This window comes from Euprymna scolopes, chromosome 13 (assembly GCF_053919585.1).
Source record: "Euprymna scolopes isolate OS-2025 chromosome 13, ASM5391958v1, whole genome shotgun sequence".
In the NCBI taxonomy this organism is placed as follows: Eukaryota; Metazoa; Mollusca; class Cephalopoda; order Sepiida; family Sepiolidae; genus Euprymna; species Euprymna scolopes.
This window is the reverse complement of record NC_136494.1, coordinates 16,094,421-16,108,039: the sequence shown is the minus strand read 5'-3', so window position 1 is coordinate 16,108,039 and position 13,619 is coordinate 16,094,421. Positions and strand designations below refer to the sequence as shown.

The following is a 13,619-nucleotide window of genomic DNA, read 5'->3' as shown; positions in this document are numbered from 1 at the left end:
GGACGATTATGTTCCATTGGCTGTCATAACACTACTGTCCCACCTCTACATTGCAATCCTTATTTGTTCTCACTTCATCAGGTACTTCCTCAAACCACTTCCCTGCACACTTCACTCCAAACTTCCTACAAACCTCCCAGTATATCCTAAGATCATGCTTTCTGCGATACTCTCTCTGAGCAAATCCATTACACCCTTCTGCAAGGCGTGCAACTGACAAATCTTTCCACAAATCCGGCATTCTGTAGCAACATACTATCCTTGAGCCACTTTCTTGGTGAACAGTCGTGTTCCTAATGCCTTCTATTGTGCTGCATAAACAAAAACCCAGATAATAATTATGATAATAACAATTGCTTTCACTTCAACTTTAGGGAACACTACAGGGTGTTCTCAAAGAGAAATCTTTGATGGACAGTGTGAAAACTCCTAGTGAGTAGTAGTACTAATAATGATGTTGTGTATGTATGTATGCCTAAAACTTTCGACAGAGGCGACGGATTTGCACGGGTTTTTTATCGTTTTGAAGCTCGACCCTTCGGACAACAAATATCGAAAAATGAGCTAAAAACATTAATTCCTTCAGCCTCAACTGGGTACTTTACTACAGGGAGGTGTCGGTTTTTTGCCGATATTTTCGAAAGTAATCCCCTCTTTTCGATTGTCTAGCCTTAATTTAAACATTCGTCAGGTTTGGGGATGGACGCAACAGCAAAAACGTCACTTTTTTTCATGTTCTTTTCCTCCTTCGTGATACTGGTTCGAGCCTGCCTGCCTACTAAATATTTTTTATTTTTGCTCAACACACACCTCCAAACACTCGCACAACATCGGGCACCCAGACTAGTAAGTCATAAATCCATTTGAGGACTAGTATTAACGTTATGGGCAAGAGTTTCCCGATGGAGCATCAGTATGACTGTCAAATATTCAGATATGTCAAATATTCAGATATGTCAAATATTCAGATATGTCAAATATTCAGATATATCCAGAAGCATTTGACAACAATTTTGAGTGTTATTCCATATGTTTAAGAATTTTTGATATGGGAATTGATAACTTTTATTTTATTTTACATTCCTGGTATTTTGAGATGAGGATTCTATTTTTCATATTATTTGGATTACTCTTCTCATCTTGAGTATTATTGGCATAATGTTTCGGTCGATGAAACCTCCGACCTTCTTCTGGTGTATCTTGTCAAACTCAGAAACCTTTCTGCCGAACTCGGAGAATCTGCACGGAAATTCAAGCGCATAAAACTCGTATATAAATAAGAATAATTTTATATTGAAATTGGTTTAAGAATATTATGGTTTAAATAAATAATAGAACGAATAAATAAAGGATTCCATTCGAAATTAGTATAAGAAAAAATGTAAGCGACCATCAAACGGATTCCATAGCTAGATATGAGAATTTGAGTTGAAGAGGCAGCCTTGAATATATCTAAGGCTCAAGGAGATAACCTAAGATGAAGAAAACACTTGAGAAACCACAGATCTGATGCCTAACTATTGGTTGTTGCCTGACAATCCAGCTTCCCAGATATAACTGTGAAAAGAGAACTGCATTGACAGTTTGTAGCAATTTTCCCCACAGATCTAAACTTTCTATATATCAAGTTTTAAGTCTATGGATGAAAAATTGACAGAGGAGTTTGGTAGAGACTTTCTGTATATCACTTTTATATTTATATTTACAGTTATATGTAAATACATTTTTGTGTGCTACATCACAAAAGGCTGTCTTATCTAGGCAGGGCATATTGCCGGAAAGGATGATACACGGCTGCCTAGTCAGTGCAATGTGGAGTAGGAGAAAGAACGCATCAAGCCAAAGAGACGTTTATAAAGATTCACGGAAGTTTGCCTTGAAACAATCCAATGTATTTACTTCTCACACACGAGAAGAGCTGGAACACCAGGGTCAGTAAGTGAAACAGAGAAGTCAAGGGTCCAAAGGAGGGGCACTCTGACCTACAAAAAGTATCTACGCAGCCCCGTCAGCATTCCCCGGCAAGGGCGCCTCAGAAGGCATTGGATACGGTTTATGAAGAAACTGTTTCTTTTGAGATGGACCATGTTCAGCATGCAGTATTCAAACGATTGGTTTGGAAGAAGGAAATAGGTTCAAAACTACTCACAAACTTATCAACTGTACTGCTTATGGGAAGCCCTACCTGTCATTTGCTGGTTTCAAAAGTCATCTGCATAGGCTCGCACAAAATTCTGCATGTGAGTCAAAATGATCAATAATTCCTGGTCGTAAAATACGCTTAAATATGATATTTCAATTCATGCAGATTTTGTATGTATTATTATAGAGGCAATTATCTATTGATTATTATATTGTACCCAATATGTAGTAGTGATTTCAAAAGTTTAAAAAAAAATGAATTTGGTGCCATCAGTTAGAATCGAAACCACAACATATAGCTCTCTATCCTTATTCCTATCTCTACTACGTCCTTACGCATATAAAGCATTAAAAAATGGTGGTAAAAATGACGGTAAGAATGTTCAATTTCAAAACCTCGAACAAAACAAAAGTGCATTTCATGACTTCAACAGGACACAAAACAGCATTAAAGAATGTTCAATTTTACAACCCCGGATACAAAATAAAGTATATTTCGTTTTCCGATTTTGCATACATAAAAGCCATCCCATTTTCGAAAATAATTTTATAACACCCCGACTTACTCCACACAGAGCAATCTGTCAAAGTTTTCATAACATCCGTGTGTGACATCATAAATAAATCACAAATAAACACTTCAAAGGCAGTTAATAACCAAGTTCTCTCTCCTCTGATCTTGAAATTGACTTGGGTGCCATCAGCTAGAATCGAAACCAAAACACAGAGGTCGCCAGCCTTATTCGTAACCATCTGTACTATGTCTATATGAAAACTTTGCAAAATAACCTTATAAATGTGCATTTGCACATGCTTAGTTAACATGTTTAGTCGGCTTGCCAAGGTCAATATTTTTTTTCACTATTGAGCCTTAGCAGCAACTTTTACCGGCTAAAAACCAAATCGATTTTTTTTCCACAGATCTAAATTCCCTACATATCAAGTTTTAAGTCTGTGGATGAAAAATTGACAGAGGAGTTTAGTAGAGATATTCTGTACACACACACACAGACAATGTCACTTTCATATTTATATTTTCTTTATATATAAATACATTTTTGTGTGCTAGAATGTTCGCATCCTAAATTCTACCCAATTATGCATAATGTAGAAATATGCATAATTAGAAGTGAGTGTAATAGTTAAACAAAACTAACCCTCTAATAAGAAATGATAAAAATGAATAATTAAGTAAAATTCGATTTTCAAAGTATACACAAATTAGTTAACTTTTGTTTAGTTGCTCGCATATCCATGGCTGAGTATATTAAAAAGTTTGTTTTACTCATTTTTTTTAAATAGAAAAAGCAGGCTTTTAATATCAATGTCAGTGCAATTAAAAACTTAACTTTAAATAGATATTGCAGTTTTGTCAGTCTTGACAGATGCCTGCGTGTGGAATTTTTGTGGTAAGAGTTGCGCAGTATCCAACCAGACCTCTTCTGAGTCAACATTATTAAGTACCAGTAGCAAGTGAGGTTCAGGATGATTGAAAACAATGCCTAGATAAGCGGAGAGTACATACAGCGCCTAGAATTCACAAATTGTCACCCATTTGGTACTGGCCAAGATCAACGTTGCTTAATGCTTAGTGTTGATCTGACGAGAATCGGTGTAAACGTGATTATGCCGCTAAATAGATATACACACACACACTGAAAGAAAGAAAGAAAGAAAATCAACTCGCTACAACATGATGATATCATAATATTACCAGCAGAAAAAAAAAAAAGAAAAAAAAAACAATGCTAAAGTGTTAATCAGCATTTCTTAGTATTCAAAATGTTTTTTCATCTTTAAAAGATAGGTATGACACCATCATCTTTAGCTAACATTCGTTTTTCTTACTGACATGTGTTGGGCAGCTTTTCTGAATTAATCTCCAAACTAACCTATCTCTGAACAAGTTTTTATTTATTTCTCTTTTTCACAAACCTATGGTATATTTTCTTTGAAAGTTATTTTTTAATTGAGGGAAGACATGTTGGATACCCTTTTGTCGCCAACACAGTGAGTTGATGGGGATCAGTAATTTTTTTTTTTTTTTTTTAGGCATGTTTATTATATACATGTTTATTATATACTGTACTGTAGTTTGTTACTAATTTTTAATGTTGTAGCCCGGGTTTATCTATCTCTCTATATACAGAGAGAGAGAGAGAGATTTTGATCACATCGATGAAAAAAATATTCTTTAAGACTAACTTGAAAATTTTAGAAAACCAAATAATATTATAAAATATTTTATTAAATTATTAAAATAATTTTTTTTTTAGACTTTCAGTGTAATACACCTTTTTTAAAGAAAGATGTTGTTCTTTTTTTGTTTTTGTTTTTCCTGCTAATTTTGCTAATGGTATTAACCTCGAGGGGTTAGTACATAATGAAGAAAGTTTTTGTTAAATTTCATTTGCATATATGACAGTTTCTGGCATGTACATCACATGACCTAAGCAATTCCATCTACGGAAAATATCAACTGTAATTGGTATTAGCGTGGTGGTTGGTGTGCTGATATGTTATGCATCACATTACCTTGGATGTAACTTCTGATAAACCTGAAACTACTTTGGGAAATAAAGCTTAACTATTTCGAACCAGACCATTATACTGCAGAAGCAACAAAAAACTGTGCCATGTGAAAGGTGAAAAGCACACTTGAACTATCTGGTCTCTGTGGTCAAGAAGGGTTCCCAGAAACTTGTATATCAGACTGGAATTCCCTACCTGTTTCCTGCCTTCTTGACTGTACTAATCTGTTAAAGCTTAAATGTAATGTGAACAAGCATCTCGCTGCCCAACTTGCTACAGTCCTCTGTTAGACACGATCCCAAATATGAAACCTCAGAAGTGTAGTGTCAACCCCTTTTTCCTTTACTAAACATGGTGGCTTGTACTCCTTAAGGAGGTCGAAGGTTGCATCTACAGAGACGTTGAGAAAATAACACTCAAGATGAGAACATTTACGTTCCAAGTTGCAGTATCCCTTTTGTATGGTGGAAAAGAGTGTAAACAAAGTATTCGGGTTAACCACTACATATGAGAATGCCATTCTCTAAGATATAGCAACTAAATCAGTGAGTAGTACTCAAAGCGTATATAGCATATTTATCTTCTTTTTACTTACCTCTAGCGTGACGTCTTTCCTGTTGTGTCCATCGCCAAACCGGAAGTGGCGAAGGTTTCAATTAAGGCTAGTCAATCGAAAAGAGGGGGACGACTTTCGAAAATATTAGTTAAAAAGCGACCCCTCTTTGTAGAAAAGTGCCTGGATGAAGGAATTAATGGTTTTAGTCAATTTTTCGATATTTGTTGTCCAAAGGGTCTAGCTTCTAAATGATACCGATATCATGAAAATCCGCCGCCTCTGTCGAAACTTTTAAGCATACACACATACATACATTTAAACAGGCAGGTGAGATTTATATTATAGATAATCCCACTGATACATTTTGCTGCAATTAAGCATCATTAAGCACCTCGATATTAAAATGGGTGACCGTTGGGGAATGCTAAATGCTGTATGTACTCTCTGCTTATCACGGCATTATTCCAGTCAGCCTAGATAAGGATCGATAATTCATATTATATAGATTGCTCATACTTCTGCTGTTATCTTGAGTGTTATTTTCACAATGTTTCGGTCGATATATTTTCCGACCTTCTTCAGGTGTATCTTGTCGAACTTGACAATCTGAGGATTTAACCTTCAACCTCCAGAAGACTGTAACTTAAAACTGGAATCAAGCAGTGCTGACTCGGTACAGGAGTAGTTAGATATTGCGCAAACTTTACTTCACATTTTAGGATGATCAAATGATCATCTTTGAGAGTAGAGTTAGACACGAGGTCGGTTTTTCATGTGGGAGGAAATGTCCATTGCCTTCAAAACAAGCACTGTGAATTGAGACAAAATTTTTTTAAAATTACCTCAGTCTAAAAGGATTTTTTCCTGAATGAAGAACAAAATAGATATTTAATATAAAAGAGATGTATTACCCCCCCCCCCGAGGTCTATTTAATATGGGAAAGGGGGTATCTAGCTCCTCCAAAAAGAACATTCTGAGTTGCGGAAAAAATGAAAAACGCAATCTAGTCTTCTTCTCTTGCCTATAAATCCCTTTTTTTTATCACAGAATAAAGGTTGTACAAGTCTTTCACTACTCTATATTTATTTCAGTCGTAGGTGCTCGACTGAGCTCCAATCTTCAGCTCTTTCCAGTGGAACATTCAGAGTGAGAACTCGCCTCTCTACAACGACTGAAAATAACTTTTCATTCTTCATTTGAGTAAACTGAACTTCCGTGAAGAGAGATTCTTTCCAAGAACTTCACATCGGTGGAACATAATACAAACAGACTATTTCCCTGTGGAATACAGCATTATCGTCTTCCATGTCCAATGAACAAATAAGTACGCTAACACTTATCCTTAAGTGGCTTTTTTGTTATAGTTCATGAAGGAGTTTTATTCTTCTGCCTGAGGACAGAACAAATTTGATCCTAGCCCGAAGATTTGGTTGGATAGGAAAAAAATTAAGTCTCTCTATGAATTGCGTTTAACTGAAGCAAATCGTTAATGTTTCTGAATTTTTTAGATGAGGATTGATAATTCATATTATTTGGATTTTTCGAACTACTGCTTTCATCTTTAATGTTATTTTCACAATTTTCTGGTCGATGTAACCTCCGACCTTCTTCAGGTGTATATTTTTGGAACTCTACAATCTGCACGGGGGTAATATGCTCTCATTCCATCAACCATGACTGGGTAAAAAATCGTAAATAATTTTCAGTCGTATTTTTAGTATCGCACACACTGAGGATTGAACCTTCAACCTCCAACTTGTTTTACATTTCCTGAAACCATTTCTATCTGTTAAGTAATTATAGCTATTTACTTCCTTCCCATCACAGGAAGATGTGATACAAGGTCGAGAGTGTAAAGCCAACGGTCCTAAAGGAGGAGTACTCTGGCCTTTTAAAAAAAAAATTTCTAGGCAACCCCATCAGCATTTCCTGGGAGGGGTGCTTCAGGTGGTAAGCAATAAACTTACTTCACCCGAAAGAAGAGGGGGGGGAGGACAAGACTTAGGAGGGTGGACCTCCTAAGACTGCACGGAAGTCTACATCAGCTCAACAGATGCAAGGTCATCCCATAGTCATAAAACGAATGTAAATATAAAGTGTACACGTTTATGAATTTAAAATAGCAAGATGAACCTACTTGTTATCATATTCAAATGTTATTTTCTGCTTGTATAAAGACTACAGTTCATATCTTAGCTGAGTGTCTTTGTGTATTCTTTAGAAATCACACAGCAGAACATTTGCATTGCTGGTTCTTAAAAACAATGACAACAATATAAAAAGGACTTCATCGATCAGAACAACAAAGACTATCCGATCATCATGGGAATGATGGAGGACCTGCTCAATGAGTTTGTCCAAAGTGAAGCTGGTTTGCACAGAGCCAGCCTCATTCTCTCATCCCACTCAGGCTGAACCAGCAGCAGCTTCCCCCTCTTGTCTCAACCAGCCTGATCCAGCGGCAGCACAGGGTCAAGACAGCTTGAGGCCAGGTGAGATGTACGAGCTGTTGGAAGTATCAGTTTTCTCCTACATACAGCGTTTGGTATTCCTGAAATGTATGGCAAAAGCCTCAAAATAAGGTTGTACCTACTCCAACCAGGAAAGCCATTCAAGAAAGCGACTTGAAAATGAATGAAAACAGCACTAACCCGATGCAGATTTAACCAGCTTCCCCCAAAGGAGGAAGTTCCATGGGAGTACGAAATTTACAAGCAATCCCCAATCGCATGTATATACCCATTAAAGGAGATGACGTTAGGTTTTTGCAACTTTTGCAGGAAGGTGTCGATGTCCTCCTCCATGTAGCACCTGGAATTCCCAAATTGGTCACCCATTTGGTACTGACCAGGATGAACGTTGCTTAACTTCAGTGATCTAATGAGAACTAGTGTATATTCTTTAATTATTGGAATACGTTTGAGATAAATAATTTGTACATTTTATTTATTTGTGGACTTTTATAGTTATTGTTTGACGACGTTTTGGTCAACGTCTCTCTCCATTGCACTACAAATTTTCCGCAGTGGATAGAGACGTTGAATCTCTATAGTTCCAGATGATCATTGTCTGAAGATAGCGGTTTCAATCCTACCCAAGGCCGGCCAAAGGATTAGTTGGCCAAAACGTGGTGAGATGACAACAACTATGGAAGGCAGTTAATTACTGAAGATACAGATGAAGATTCAGCATTCCTATCCTGTTGTGGTTAACTACTTGATGTGTGTGTGCAGTCAGCACCAACCCTATTCAGGGTTTAACCGGCCTCCTCCGAAGGAGCAAATTTCATGGGAGTATGAAATTCACAAGCGGTCCCCAGTTGCATGTATATCCGCATTAGGGGAGATGACGACGTTAGGTTTTTGCAACTTTTTGCCGGGAGGTATCGACGTCCTCTTACATACAGCACCTGGACTTCCCAAATTGGTGACCCATTTTAGTAATGACCAGGCTCAACGTTGCTTAACTTCGGTGATCTGACGGGAACCGGTGTGTCAACGTGATTATGCTGTATTAACTACTTGAAGGAATAGTTACAAGAATAACAGGAATAGTTGGCCGAAACGTTGTTGAAAAACAAATATAAAAGATGAGGATAATAGTCCGCAAATAAATAAAATAGAGAACTAGTACGTCAAAAAGGAGTTTGTTTAAAGTGATGCTGGCTTGCACAGAGCCAGCCTAATTCTTTCGTTCTAACCAAGCTGAACCGGGTCGGGACAGATAGAGGCTACGTGGAATGTGGGAACTTCTGGAAGTGTCAATGTCCTCCTATATACAGCGAATAGTATTCACAAATGGTCCCCCATCTGGTGCTGGCCAGGTTTAGCATTGCTTAACTTTGGTGATTTAAGAGAACGGTGTGTGTCAACATGATTATGTCATATATATCGCCGATTCTTGCATGTTTCAAGATGAATGCAGGTTTAAGAAACGTAACCATTTGAAATATGCTGCCACATCTGGACTAACGAGATGCTAAGAGTACTCTTTCTTGCTTCAATAGAGCACAAAATAAACACAATCTAGTGAGAAGTGGTTTCTTCTCTTGCCTAGAATCCCTTTTTTCTCAAAAAATAAAAGTTGTACTAGTCTTCCACTACTCTGATTATTTCAGTGGTAGGTGCTCGACTGAACTCCAATCTTCAGCTCTTTCCAGAGAAACATTCAGAGTGAGAACTCGCCTATCTACAGCCACTGAAAATAACTTTTCATTCTGTGTGCCTAAAACTAAACTGAACTTCTGTGAGGAGAGATTCTTGACAAGAACTTCCCATCTGTGGAACACAATACAAATAGACTGTTTCCCTATGGAATACAACATTATCGTCATCCAAGTCCAATATCAACGTCCTCTTAATTAATCAGATTTGGAGCATTCTATTCATCGTTTTCAATTCTCATATAGTATTGTTCATCATCGAACTAATAAGCTTGTTAACCCTTATAACCTCGAGTGGCTTTTTTGCCATAGTTCATAATTACTCATCAGTATCAGATGATATTTCTAAAGCAAAAAACTATTTGCTAAATAGCCTGCAAAAATAGGGATAGTATTAATCGAAGCATAAACTTTCGCCTATTTTCATAATTTTTCTGAAGTTAGACAAAAATGATCAGACCAGCCGTGGGTATAGAAGGACACGTTTTGCTTTTCGTTGTAGATTTTTTTCTTTTTCTTTTTATGATGGGGTTAATATTGGAATCTTCTTGCATATGTTTTGGCAATATAAAAACAGAAGGCTATGTTATTCGCTTTATAATCTGATATGGGAAATATGTAAGAAACAAATAAAAATCATACACAATCTATATATATATATATATATATATATATATAATTTGTAGTCATCGACATACAGTCCTGTTTCGTTGTATCACAACTCATCAGTGCCACTAGACTAGCATCTCTCCCAAGCCAAGGATTGAACCTAGACCCGTCGTGTTGACAGTCGGCAGTTCTCCCACTCAACCACGGAAGCGACGCCCGCAAATAACCCGTCGGAATGTCTATTTAAAGGGCAAATGTGTGTGTGTTTGTATGTCTCGCAAAAAACGTCCGACAGACGCGTCAAAACGTGACGAAACCAGTATCGTTTAAACCTCGGTCTTTCGGACGGCAAATATCGACAAATTGGCCAAAAACATTAATTCCTTCACCCTCAACAGGCCAATTTTCTACAAGGAGGGTTCGCTTTTTTCGCGGACATTTTTGCACGTCATCGTCTCCTTTCGATTGACTAGCCTTAATTTTGTATGTTCGCGACTTCCGGTTTTGCCATGGGTGCATCGGCCACGACGTCACGATTTGTTTTTTAACCTTCTTTTTCTCCTTTACGTTACGGGTTTGAGCCTGCCTGCCTACTACCACTGTGTTTTTTACACTCGTCTCAACCCAAACTGGTTACTGTTGTTTTGATCCCCCCTATGCTACTAATACTTTGGGGGGGGCTTACTACATCACCTCGACATACCCGGGAACCGTCGCCCACCCCCACCCCGCTAGTAAACAATAAAAAACAAAATGTAATGATTAACACCTTCCATGGAACGTGGTTCTGATCTTTGATTAATAACTTATCGTTTGCATGAATAGGAAAAGTCGACTAGAAATCAGCATAAAACGGTGTTAGGCCAAAATAGATTCCGGATATAAACGATTGCCTATTACTTTTGGTTTGGAGTAAAAAATAAATGTCCTTTTACTAAAAATAAATACGAGATAAATATATATATATATATATATATATATATATATATATATATATATATATATTATTTTCGGAAACTTGTTATATTAAATAAATATATTGTTTTAATTATTTATTTTAAATCTTATATTCCCGATATAAACTCAATTTCGTTAAATGTTTTTGGACGATAAAAAACTGTTTTTGAAAAACAAGAATATATTTAAATGCAGCCTAAATAAAAGACAAAAAAATATTGAAACTGGAGTTTTCTTCCTTTTATTGTATTCTAAACTTTTATACTATATAATTTTTCAGAAAAAACATTTTTAATATATTTTAGATATTCAATTTTTTTAAAATTGTTTTTAAAAATTGTATTCCGAAATAAACTCAATTTCAATAAATATTTTTAATTTAAAACGATTTTATTTTATAAGAAGGAAAAGTTATTATTTGTGCAAAAAAGGAAAATATTAATATACCAATTCTAAAAATAAATATGAGAATAGTATATACGTTTTATTTTCGGAAACTTGTTATATATATATATATATATATATATATATATATATATATATATATATATATATATATATTAGTTTTAATTATTTATTTTAAATCTTATATTTCCGATATAAACTCCATATCATAAAATATTTTTTATGATGAAAAAATTATTTTTTTAAAAACAAGAATATATTTAAATTCAGCCGAAATAAAAAGAAAAACTCTGATTTTTTTCTTTTTATTGCATTTATTTTATAGTTCATAATTTTTTAAAAATATTTTTAATATATTTTAGACATTCAATTTTTTTTAAATTGTCTTTAAAAATTGTATTCCGAAATAAACTCAATTTCAATAAATATTTTTAATTTAAAACAATTTTATTTTATAAGAAAGAAAAAGTTATTATTTGTGTAAAAAAGGAAAATATTAAATATATCAACTCCATCCGAAAAATCTGTTAGAATACTTTTCTGACATTTATTTATAAATATTTATAGGAAATAAATATAAAACGTGGCACAAGGCCTAGAGCAGGAAAGGAGAAAAACATATCCTATTTAACATTTGTTAACTTGCCTTTCACCAAAATACCAGAGTCACTCCATGAATCACTAACCGAAATGACAATCTATATAATTAAAAAACTCAAATGACCTTGTAACGGGTGTTGTAATCCAACATCCGGTTTACGACTTCCGGTTGCGCATGCGTACATAAACATAAACCATAACGTAATACGGAAATAAACGATGTAAAAAAAAAGTAGAAAGTATTAACAATTATTTATTTAAATAATTAATACGCGAAAAAATGGGATGCTGAAAACGTGCACAGTAAAACAATACGTTTTATTGTCGCGTTTATTATTTATTTGTAATGCTAATTAAAAAAAAACATATTTACAAATAAATAATCAACGCGACAATAAAACGTATTATTTTACTGTGTACGTTTTCAGCATCCAAATTGTTTTTTGTTTTTTCGCATTTAAATTATCCAAATAAACAATTGTTAATACTTTCTGCATTTTTTACATCGCTAATTTCCGTATTACGTTTAAGTAATTTTAAAGCAATTTTCTTAAAAATAAATCTATTTTAACCCGTTGACAACCAAAAGCGATTTACCCACCGTCTTCCCCCTTTTTTTATTTATTCTCCATTTTAAATACACCTTTCTTAAAAAAACATTCATACATTTTCTTCTACACTGCCAACATAACCCCGAAAATATGTTTTGCATTACAAATAAATAATCAACGCAACAATAAAACGTATTGTTTTACTGTGTACGCTTTCAGCGTCCGAATTGTTTTTTTTTTCACGTATAAATTGAAAGATATATCAAAATTTTAATTTAACTTTAAGTATTATGATATCTGTTAAGTTCAAATTTATCTATATGTATGGCCAATCACTTATAATTCGATGTCTGTAATTTTTTTTTCAAAAATAAACAATTATAAACAGAACGACTCATAGAAATCTATTTATGTTCTTTTTCCGTTTTAATATACTTTCATAGAAATGTTTCTGTTATGTCACAAAACACTATTTTCTTTGTAACAAGTGTCACACTCATACATTAATTCCATAGCTAATATAACATACTGACCCAACAGATCACAGGTAGTCTATATATATATATATATATATATATATATATATATATATATATATATATACTTTTCTTTTGTAATGCATTATTTACTTGTATTTTTAACTTAAATCGGAAGTAACAAGAAGTATGTTATACCCGAATCCTATTTATTTCTTGTTCGTTAGTTTTTAATATATATATATCTATCTATATCTATCTATCTATCTATCTATATCTATATCTATCTATATCTATCTATCTATATATCTATAAAAACAGAGATGTGTGTGCCACAGACGATTTCTGATTGGTTAATCCAATAATCACATCTCCTAAAAAAACTATGGTTCGTAGGCTCTTACCTTTACCATAAAATATTATGGCTTTATTTATTGTCCATCTTGGAAGGGTTTAATTTTTTCCTAACTTGCGATTTACAAATTACAAAAATACGAAACTAACTTACAATCTAACAATCGAACCTCCGACATCACGGCCGCCATTATGAAACTAAACTAAAAAAAAAAACGCGCGTCCACTCGTGGTCTTTACATTTCGGGTTTGGGTACTTGTGCAGTTTTCCATT

The 13,619-nt window shown here is 34.6% G+C and overlaps 1 protein-coding gene and 1 pseudogene across 1 annotated transcript in view; one reads left to right on the top strand and one right to left on the bottom strand.

The window, feature by feature from the left end:
- LOC145291945 (uncharacterized) overlaps nucleotides 1–13,619 on the top strand; it is a 1,383,621-nt gene that overhangs the window by 1,365,895 nt on the left and 4,107 nt on the right. The gene's annotated exons all lie outside the window — the stretch shown is intronic.
- LOC145292642 (5S ribosomal RNA) lies at nucleotides 8,629–8,747 on the bottom strand (annotated as a pseudogene).